Source organism: Artibeus jamaicensis, unplaced genomic scaffold (assembly GCF_021234435.1).
Source record: "Artibeus jamaicensis isolate MK-2021 breed Jamaican fruit bat unplaced genomic scaffold, CSHL_Jam_final contig_700, whole genome shotgun sequence".
Lineage (NCBI taxonomy): Eukaryota > Metazoa > Chordata > Mammalia > Chiroptera > Phyllostomidae > Artibeus > Artibeus jamaicensis.
In genome coordinates, this window is record NW_026521930.1 from 10,297,668 (window position 1) to 10,307,719 (window position 10,052).

Sequence of the window (10,052 nt, forward strand, 5' to 3'; positions counted from 1 at the left end):
TGGGGCTGGAGGGACTCGGCATGGGTGGACTTGGCTAAGGGTAGCCTGGGCCAGAGCTTTGACGTCACAGGGCCCACCATCGCAGCCTGGCCCACTAGAATCTCGGTCTCAAGAAACTCAAGGACACTGAGGATCCTCCAGCGGCCCGAGGTACACCCGCAGGGGGGCCACTCTGCCAGCCTCTAGCAGGAACAGCGGTTTCAGGGCCACCGGGCCAGCACTTGTGGCGCCACCTGCTGACTAGCCTGGCTCCTGGCTCCGCTCCCAGTGTGCCTCGGGGATTAGCATGCAACTGCATGCAACTGATTGAATTGTAAAGTAATGACCCAAATCAGGAGGTTTATTCTCCTGCCACCTGAATATTGATTAGTGATGGGGCTTCTCAATGTCCCATTTGATTTTCTTCATAGCACCTTTTATTATCGATAGTGATATTCACGTATTTGTTTGCCTTTCTAAGATCTGTCTCCTTCACCACAAGGTGGTCAGTGGTCTTAGTGAAGAAAAGCATTTGTCTCCCATCCAAGTACTAACCAGGCCCGACCCTGCTTAGCTTCCTAGATCAGACGAGAGCCGGGGGTTCAGAGTGGTATGGCCGTAGACAGGGAATGCATTTTGTTTAGTTTATGACTGCATCCCAGGGTGCTAAAATGCCAAGCACATAAAAGGCACTTGGTAAATATTGTTGAATGAAAAAGTCACCAAAACCTGGTTTTAGATCTTAACCCGACTCCTTAACAAGTAGGTATATCATCTTACCTTTCTGAACCTCAATTTTCTAACCCTAAAAATTAAAATAATAATAGTAATAACACCAAGCTCAAAGGTATTTTTTTAGGGTTAAATGAGAAAATGCATAAATGCTTATTACAATGCCTGGCACATAAGTGCCAAGTAAGTGGTGGTACAATGTGAGCACAACTAGAGCTTACATAGCCTGGTCTTTAAATGCATATACAGAAAGTAAAAACGTAGTTGAATACAATTACAGGATGGATAGAGAGTGGATTACAAGTGTGTTGCAAACGTCTTATAAACTACTTTCTCCTATGAGTCCTCCCAGACTGCATCCCTTCCTCCCAATCACATGGTCTAACAGAAAACTCTATGAACCTGGCCGACTGGTACTTTTTTTCACTCTGCCTCTTCCTCACTCAGTACTTTTTCTTTCAAGAACCAGTCCTTGCCCTTTCCAACTGAGATTGGTTACGCGTTGCAGTTATTTTCCACCTCTTTCCAAATCTGGTCCTGGGTCTACATAACCCAATCCAGAGCTGGCTGACTCAGAACTTCCTGCAGATGGAAGATGAGGGTTCGGGTAGTGGAGACAGAAGGACCACACAGATCAAGACACAGTGGCAAAGAGTAGTCATTGTAAATCTTTGTTCTTAACCATGTCAGGGTACCTGCTATTGTAAATAATTGTTGTAATCATGATCAGGAGGGTATGAAGGTCACTGGCAAAGGAAGATTATGTGTGAAGAGGTCAGGTTCTGGACTCCTGCTCAAAAAGAACTGCCTACACGGGACTAGACACTGCTGGTGCCCCTGAGCAATTGCCAAAAAATTCATCAAGTTTCTGCTCAGGGCCCCTATTGAAAAAAGAAGCCAAACCTAGCTGTTCCGTCTAGTCTATTCCCTCTACCTGGAGGCCCAGTTAAGGGTTATAATTTGTTCAAAGTCACACATTAGAGCTGAGACTGGAAACCAGATGTTCAGGTTCCTGGGCTCGTTAACATTCTGATATGGGGATTACATTCATATACTGTGAATATGTGCTGAGAAATTACATGGCATACTCTTTGGGGTTACCATGGCTAAGACATTTTTCAAGACTGATGGCAAAAGTTAACATGGATGATGGCACTTGAAAAATTCTTATGGCTTTACAAAAAGCCATAAACCTAGTCATTACAATAGTGGGCCAACATGTATAGATATATACATATTTATACCATATGTCTTTTAAAAGTGAAACCAACACAAATTCTATCTATCCATATATATTTTTTGTTGTTTTTGTTTGTTTGTTTGTTTGTTTAGCAGTATCCAAGTTTCTGGTATTTAATGCAGAATTTTAGAACAGGACTTCTCTGACTGTTTCCATAGGAACAATGTTAGAATTGGGGATAAATTCCAGACCAATGACTGTACACTAACCCCTTCATTCAGTGATTGAGAGATATTGTAGTGGTTAAAGCCTAATATTGAATCTGACCACACAGCCTCAAATTGAATCTCAAATCTTAATGTTTTACTTAACCATTCTGTGCTTTTGTTTCCTTGTGTAAAGTGTGGATCGTATCGTGACCAGCTCATAGGACTGTTGTGAGAATTTGATGCATCAGAACAAATTACTTAGAAAAGTGCTTGGTACTTAGTAAGGGCCCAGTTTCCAGTTTGGGGGAGATTATGATTAAAGCCTTCTATAACTAGTTGTGTATAAGTTTTTGAGTAAAAATAAAATTTTTACATTTGAAAATAAAAGTTTTCATTTTTCTTGGGTAAACACTTAGGAATGCGGTTGTTGGATCATATGGAAGTGTCAGTATAGATAAAACTGACAAAATATTTTCCCAAGTTACTGTACCACTTTGCATTGTCAATGGCAATATATAACAATTCCAAGTGCTGTGTATCTTTGTCAATACTTAAAAAAATTAGCCATTCTATTAGCTATACAGTAGTATTGTATTGTGGTTTAAATTTGCATTTCCCCAATAATGAACATGTTGAGCATGTTTTCATAGTCATATTTGCCAATCATATATCCTTTTTGGTGAAGCATCTTCAGGTGTCTTTTGCCATTAACAAAATTGGGTTGCTTTCTTTCTTTTTAAATATTTTATTTATTTTTTTTAAAAGAGGGGAAGGGAAGGAGAGAGAAAAAGAAGCTTCAGTGTGTGAGAGAAACATCACACACCCCAAATGGGGATAAAGCCCATAACCTAGGCGAGTGCCCCGCCCGGGAATCGAACTGGCAATCTTTTGGTTGGCAGGTTAGCGCTCAATCCACTGAGCCACACCAGTCAGGGCTGTAATACATATTTACTAATGAGAGAAATGGAGGGTTTTTTATGGGCTAGCATATTGCTTAGCTGGGGTTCAAGGTGTTCCCTATCATCGAAATTGATTGTAAATGTTCAGCTGTTAATGCTGATCTGTAATGAGATTTTGTGTATTTCACCATGAAGATATGCTGTTGATTGAGTGCATTTATGGCTTGAAAAGCATTGACAGAATTCTATTAGATTCTTCTCCTGGTTTCTGCCTTTTAAACAGGTCATTACATTACAAATTAATCACATCCAATTGAAAGTTATGTGGAAGCTCCTCAATTACGCAGTTAAATGGAATTTGAAATCTGAAAATTTTCTTTGCAGTTAAATCAAGATCTGAAAAAATGCTGCTGGAACTATAGTTTGAGCTCGGAAGATATCTCTGCTGCAAGTTTGTGTGGGAATGGAAGTTTCATTCCTTGTTTTATCTTCTCATGGCATGGGAAGTGCTTAAAGCAGCTTGCTGTTGCTTATGATTCAAACAACATTGGTTGTCATCAAAATGACTACATTGCAGTATGTTTTGCTTATCAGTACTGTAAAAGCTAACTTCAGAAGCTATTCAATATTCAGTAATAGTGGTTATGGGCAGTTCTTTCAACTGTTAAGATTTGTCAGAACCATTCTTAGTTTAAAGGCTATAGAACATTGGGTAGCAAATTTGATACATGAGCCAGCTTGTCCGCCTATGCTTCAGCCATACCATTTTGTCTTGGCTAGTGTCTTTAGTAACTCTTGAAACAAGGTAGTAGGAGTCCTCCAGTTTTGTTCCTTTTTCAAAAGAATTTTGAATATTCTAGTTCCTTTGCCATTTCATATGGATTTTAGTGTCAGCTCATTGACACTTACAAAAGAGACTGCAGAGGCTGAGGGTTTAATTCCGGGTTGGGACGCACACAAGAAGGCAACGAATTGATGTCCCCCCTCTCCCTCTTTCTCTCTCTCCCTTTCAAAGAAATGGAAAAAAAGAGTTCTTGGGGGAAGGAAAAAAAAGATACATACTGCAGAGCTACCAGTCAAGATGCAAGATAGGTAAATGCTGTGGTCACTTTCTCCCATGACCACCTCAAAGTTACAACTAAATTGTAGAGCAACTATCATTGAGAACCACCTGAGGAGTAGCTGAACAGAAGTCTATAACCAAGAATAGAAAGAAGAAGCCATGAAGAGACTGGTAAGAGGGACAGAGACATGGATTAGTCAGGTCCCACATGCAGGTTTGATGAATAAGAATCAGGAGAGATATCTTGGCTGCAGAGGTCCCCCCAACACCTCAGGAGTGAGGGATTCCAGCTCCCCACCCCAGGGCCTTAGTGCCAGGAAGAGGAGCCCCCATAATGTTTTGCTGGGAAAAGCAGCAGGAATTGCATCTGAGTGATATGGGGGTCTGTTGGAGTCCTAGGCACTCCTCTTGAGGTCCACACAGGGACTCACTCACTCACAAACTTACTCTCTCCAAGCTCCAGGGAAGGGGTAGCAGCTTGAAAGTGTCAGAGATAAACAGCAGAGAACTAAATTGATTAGCTTCATGGCAAGGGCTGGAGGACAGAAATCAGGACAGTCCTCTCAGGGGATGGAAGGAAGCCCTGGCAGATGCCATTGTTCCTTTGTTGAGCCCTCTTCCCACCCAGCTTACAGCTGCGGGCAGACATCAAATGTGAGTTCTCCATTAATCTCACTAATACTATTTGGCTCACCCTGGTGATTCTCTGAGACCTTGCCCCCACCCAACTCATGTGCCCTGCCTGAGCTTCTCCCAGTGGTTTTTCCATATAAGTGGCCTGCCTCACTTAAGCTGCAGAGCTACAGACTTGCCCAAAATCTCTCAAAGTTCCACAAACTCCAAACAAGCAGCATCTACCTTGTTGTGCCCTCTATCTCTTGCTAAGAAGTCGCAATATCAGCACAAGTGGAAACTGGTCTCAACTTGTATTATAATTTTCATCAGGTAGCCCCAAGCCTGGCATGAGCTCCAGCCAGGGTGGCTTGGCTTGGCATGTAACTACAGCTAAATGACCACAAGCCTGGCACAAGTGGCATCTGGACTCAGCTCACATCATGGTGACCACCAAAACGTTCCAAGCCAAGTACTAGGAGTCCCAGCTATGCTCAGTTCACCACATAACTTCTCCCAAGCACCTCCAAGCCCAGCACAAGTGGAAATAAATCACAGATCATTTTGTAGCTCCTATCAGCACACCCCAAGCCAGGCACCAAATGGCAACTGAACTTGGTCTCTACCAGAGTGCCTCCCAAGAGGCTCCAGAACCAATGCATCTGGTGGCTGGATTCAGACCACATCAAAGCACCACCCAACCAGCTCCACCAGTGACACACCTGAAGGGTCGACTTGTCTGGCACTAGAGCCCTGCTAAAGTGACTTTTACTCCATGGGATCAGCCCATGTTCAACAACTTGTCCACTGTAGTCATGACCAGCCCTCACAGTCAGCCTTATAGCCAATCCCACCAACTGATGTGCTAACAGCCAACAAGGCTCAACTACAATAGGAGAGCATACATGACCCACACAAAGGACACCCCTGGAGTGCCTGGCTCAGGTGACCAGGGAGACTGCACCAGTGGGCCTCTCTACTACATAACACCACTCTGCCGAGACTGGGAGTCATAGCATGTCCTACCTAATACACAGAAACAAACACAGGGACTCAGATAAAATGAGACAAAGAAACGTGTCCCAAATGAAAACAGGACAAAACTCCAGAAAAAAAGACTACACAAAATGGAGACAAGCAATCTACCACAGACAGAGTTCAAAATACTTGTTGTAATAATGCTCAAAGAACTTAGAGGGGAATGGATTAACTCAGTGAGAACTTCATAAAAAAGACAGATACCATAAAATAGAAATGAAGAATATAATAATTGGAATAAAGACTACATTAGAGGGATTCAACAGCAGACTAGATGAAGCAGAGGATTCAACCAGCAATCTGGAAGACGAGGCAGCAGAAAATACCCAATCAGAACAGCAAAAAGAAAAAAAGAACGTCAAAAAAAAAAAGTTGAAGATAGTTTAAGAGACCCCTGGGACAACACCGAGTGGACCAACATTCACATTATAGGAGTACCAGAAAAAGAGAGAGAGCAAGGGATTGAAAATATGTTTGAAGAAATCATGACTGAAAAATTCACTAACCTGGTCAAGGAAATAGACATACAAGTTCAGGAAGCACAGAGAGTACCAAACAAGATGAACCTAAAGAGGCTCATCCCAGGACGCATCATAATTAAATTACCAAAGGTTCAACACAAAGAGAGACTCTTAAAAGCAGGAAGAGAAAAACAGGTAGTTATGTAAAAGGGAGCTCCCATAACACTATCAGCTGATTTTTCAACAGAAACATTGCTGGCCAGGAGGTAGTGGTATGAAATATTCAATGTGATGAAAAATAAAGGCCTACAATGAAGATTACTTTACCCAAGTAGACCATCACTTATAATCAAAGGAGAGATAAAGAGTTTCCCAGATAAGAAAAACTGTAGTTAATCACCACTAAACCAGTATTATAAGAAATGTTAAAGGGATTTCTTTAAGTAGAAAAAATAAAAATATGAATAAGAAGATTCAGTAAAAAAAAGTTCTTACAGAAAAAGACATAGTAAAAGCAGTGGATCAACCAATTATAAAGCTAGTAAAAAGCTTAAAAGGCAAAAGTAGATTGATCATGTGTAGTTACAACAATAAAATAAAGGATACACATACCACAGAAGTAAATAAATACCGAAAAAATCATAAATGTAGAGGGATAAGTACAAACTGTTAGATTGTGAATAGATTGTGTTTAAACTTAAGCAACCATCAACTTAAAATAGACTGCAATAAACACAGTTTGTTATACATAAAGTACACAGTAACCACAAGCCAAAAATCTACCAAAGATATGCAAGAAATAAAGACAAAGGAATCCAAACAATACTATAGAAAGTCATCAACACTTTGGCTGGTGTGGCTCAGTGGATTGAGCACTGGCCTGCAAACCAAAGGGCTGTTGGTTCAATTCCCAGTCAGGGCACATGCCTGGCTTGAGAGCCAGGTCCCTATGAGGGGGTGTGTGAGACGCAACCACACAGTGATGTTTCTCTCCCCTTCTCCCTACCTTCCCCTCTCACTAAAAATAAATAAATAAAATCTTAAAAAAAAAAGTGATCAACATTCAAGAGAGCAAGAGAATAAGAAATAGAAAAAAAAAACTATAAAAACAACAAGAAAAGAGTGAATAAAATGGCAATAACTTTATACCTGTCAATAATTACTTTAAATGTAAATGGACTAAATGCTCCAATCAAAAGACATAGGATGACCTAATTAGATAAAAAATCAAGACCCACATACAGCGCCACAACCCAGCGACCTGGGAGGCCCCGCCCTGGTGAACACCTAAGGCTCCGCCCCTCATACTTAAAGGGCATGAACAGACCAAAAATGGCTCAAGAAGATCTCAAAGCCCCAGAGCCCATAACTCTAAGTGACCAAGAAATAGCAAAACTTTCAGATGCACAGTTCAAAACACTGGTGATCAGGATGCTCACAGAACTGGTTGATTTTAGTTACAAATTAGAGGAACAAATGAAAATTAAACTAATTGAAATGAAGGGAAATGCACAGGAAACCAATAGTAATGGAAAGGAAACTGGGACTCAAATCAAGGGAGTGGACCAGAAGGAAGGAAAAAATGGCCAAACAGAAACGAATGAAGAAACAAGAATTCAAAATAATGAGGAGAGGCTTAAGAACCTCCAGGACATCTTTAAATGCTCCAACATCTGAATTGTAAGCGTACCAGAAGGGGGAAAGGAACAGCCACCAGTGGAAAACTTATTTGAACAAATAAAAGAGGAGAACTTCCCCAATCTGGCAAAGGAAATAGACTTCCAGGAAATCCAGGAAGCTCAGAGAGTCCCAAAGAGGTTGGACCCAAGAAGGAACACACCAAGGCACATCATCATTACATTAGCCAAAATTAAAATGAAGGAGAGAACCCTAGAAGCAGCAAGAGATAAGGGGACAGTCACCTACAAAGGAGTTCCCATCAGACTGTCAGCTGATTTCTCAAAAGAGACCTTGCAGGCAAGAAGGGGCTAGAAAGAAGTATTCCAAGTCATGAAATCCAACCACCTACAACCAAGATTGCTCTATCCAGCAAAACTTTCATTTAGAATGGAAGGGCAGCAAAAGTGCTTCTCAGATAAGATCAAATTCAAGGAGTTCATCCTCACCAAGCCCTTATTATGGGGACTTATAATAATGTTAAAGGGACTTACCTAAGAAAAAGAAGATAAAAAAGATGAACAGTGAAAGGACAGCAAACTCACAGTTATTAAGAACCATACCTAAAACAAAAGCAAACTGAAAGGACAGCTAGATCAGGAGCAGAACCATAGAAATGAAGGTCACACTGAGGGTTAGCAACAGGGGAGTGGGAGGAGGAGAAGGGGGGAGAAGGTACAGAAAATAAGTAGCATAGATGGTAGGTAGAAAATAGGGGGAGGGCAAGAATAGTATGGGAAATATAGAATTTGAAGAACTTGAGACATGTGGTCATAAACTAAAAGGGAGGAATGTGGGTGGGAGGAGGTGGGCAGGGTGGAGGGGAATGAAGGGGGAAAATAGGACAACTGTAATGGCATAATCAATAAAATATATTTTAAAAAAAAGAGAAGTCTTGTTTGAAGCAAGCCCCTATCCCGAGAGTACAGGATTGCATATGTTCAATTGCTTCATTACAGAAGCAAGCCCAGTGCCAGACTCCACAAAAATGAATCCCAACTATGCCCATTACTAGCTGTGTAACTTCAGGATAGTAACTAATATTTGGGGGCCTCAGTCTCTTTGTCAGTGTAGTGGGGTTAATAGAAGTTTCTAACTCATAGAGCTGTTGTGAGGATTAAATGAATCTATGCCTGTCAAGTGCTTAGAACAAAGCCTGGAACAGAGGTATTTTCCAGAAGGATTAGTGTAGTCATTATTACTGATCTCAGATATGTATTATTACTGAGCTATTACTCAGTCATTATTACTGAGCTTCAGATATGGTTAGTTTGCTTGCTTGCTTGCTTGCTTGCTTGCTTGCTTGCTTGCTTGCTTGCTTGCCTAAGGCAAAGGCAGTGTTTTAAACATAAAATTCTTTGGTTTCTGTTTGGGGATGGGAAAATCACTAATGCACAGTTTTGTTTTGTTCTATACAGTCTACCTAATGATTTTTTTAAGCTTTACTTTTTAAATTTCTATTTTTTTAGAGAGAGGGGAAGGGAAGAAGAAAGAGAGGGAGAAAAACAGATGGGTAAGAGAAACAGATTGGTTGCCTCTCTCTTGCTCCCAGCTGGGGGCCTGGCTCACAACCCACGCATGTGTCCTGACCAGGAATTGAACCCATGGCCTTTTGGTTTGTGGGATGACACCAACCTCACTGAGCTACATCAGTCAGGGCCCTAATAATTTTTTTGAAGGGAGAAAGTAATATAAAATTTTGGTACAAAACAGGTGTAGGAAGAGAGGGAGGGTGCACCATGTTTTCATCAAGGAGGTGAAACTGAGGCTCCCAGCACAAGCTGAGGGGGAGCACGAGGACTGCAGCACTTGGGCACAGAGTCTTTGGCTGCAGGAAGCACTGTATGGTTACTAGGACTCATGCTCTTCACTTCATTATAGAGATTTTTTGTGTCCCTGTGAGGCATTTGGGGTGACCGCTCTCTGGAGAAGTAACATCTTTTAGAAAATTAAGCTGACAATCTGCATTTTGTCGTAGAATGATCATATAATTGACTTGAAGTCCAGGGCCTGCAAGCCCACCAAGTGGGAACTCCAAGTTCAAGGGTTTACAGTCAGGTGATTGACTATAGTGTGCATTCCCTTATGTACAATCAGGAATGGGTAACAGTCCCCACATTATCATCAACAATTTGCTCCTCCCTTTTTCATCCTGACAGATCTGCAGGTCTGCCTAGGTCTGGGCCACTGGAAGACCATCGT